Consider the following 1,266-nt stretch of genomic DNA (forward strand, 5'->3'; position numbering starts at 1 on the left):
AATGTTTGAAAGAGTTTCAGAAGGATAGGCTTTAGCTTTTCTCTAAATGTTTGATCGAATTCATCTGTGAAGTCATCTGTCCCTGGAATTTTGTTTTATGGGAGGGTTTTGATCAGACTTTTTGTTTCAGTGCTTGTATTTATCTTGCTTAAAACTTCTGTTTCTCCTTCATTCAGCCTTGGAAGGTTGAACTTTTCTAGGAATCTGTACATTTCCTATAGATTGTCAATTCTATAAGGATATAGTTGCTCATAATAGTCTCTTATGGTCGTTGTATTTCTGCCTTGTTTGTTTTAACCTCTCTTTTTTCATTCCTAAATTTGATTTGATTTTTCTCCTTTTTTTCTTTTCTTTTCTTTTTTTTTTTTTGATATATGAAAATTTATTACTATCGTGCTTTCATCATCAAAATTTATGATCTTGGTCTTTCCTTCTTGCCTTTGTATAAAGCCAAAAGAGAGACATTGGCTACTTTGACAACCTTAAAGTGGACTCCAGGGATGTCACCAATAGCATGACCTTTGCGACCAAATCCAGCAAACAGAACTTCATCATTTTCCTCAATAAAATTCAAGCAACCATCATTGGGTACAAATGCAGTATTTTTTTTGCCATTCTTGATTAGCTGAACCCTGACACACTTCCTGATGGCAGAATTTGGCTGTTTGGCTTCAACTCCTACTTTTTCCAGTACCATTCCCTTGGCGTGAGAAGCACCGCCAAAAGGGTTGGCCTTCAGGGCTGTGCCCAGATGGGCTGTCTTGTACTGCTTATCATGTCACTTCTGGTCCCGTTGGTGGCTATGGAGCTTCCTGGCAGTACGAAGACCGCGACAGTTGCCCATCCTGCCGGCGCCAAGGGCCTGAGCAAAAGAGGATTTTTCTCCCTTTTTTCTTGATGAGTAAGGCTTAATTTAGTTTATCTTATTTTTTTAATTTTTTTAAAAATTTATTTATTTTAATTGGAGGCTAATCACTTTACTTTATTGTATTGGTTTTGCCATACATTGATATGAATCTGCCCCGGGTGTACATGTGTTCCCCATCTTGAACCCCCCTCCCACCTCCCTTCCCATCCCATTCCTTTGGTTCATCCCAGTGCACCAGCCCTGAGCATCCTGTATCATGCATCAAACCTGGACTGGCGATTCATTTCTGAAAGAACTAGTTTTCAGTTTTTATTAATCTTTACTATGGTTCCCTTCATTTCTTTTTATTTAAGCTCTGATTTCTCTCCTTCTACTAACTTTGGGTTTTTTTTGTTGTT

At 38.2% G+C, this 1,266-nt stretch overlaps 1 pseudogene; it reads right to left on the reverse strand.

The window, feature by feature from the left end:
* Positions 1-359: 359 nt before the first annotated feature.
* Positions 360-844, reverse strand: LOC129534914 (small ribosomal subunit protein uS12 pseudogene; annotated as a pseudogene).
* Between the last annotated feature and the right edge of the window lie 422 nt (positions 845-1,266).

The sequence above is a fragment of the Moschus berezovskii genome, chromosome X (genome assembly GCF_049115385.1).
Source record: "Moschus berezovskii isolate FMDL1 chromosome X, NW_MosBer_1.0, whole genome shotgun sequence".
Classification (NCBI taxonomy): domain Eukaryota; kingdom Metazoa; phylum Chordata; class Mammalia; order Artiodactyla; family Moschidae; genus Moschus; species Moschus berezovskii.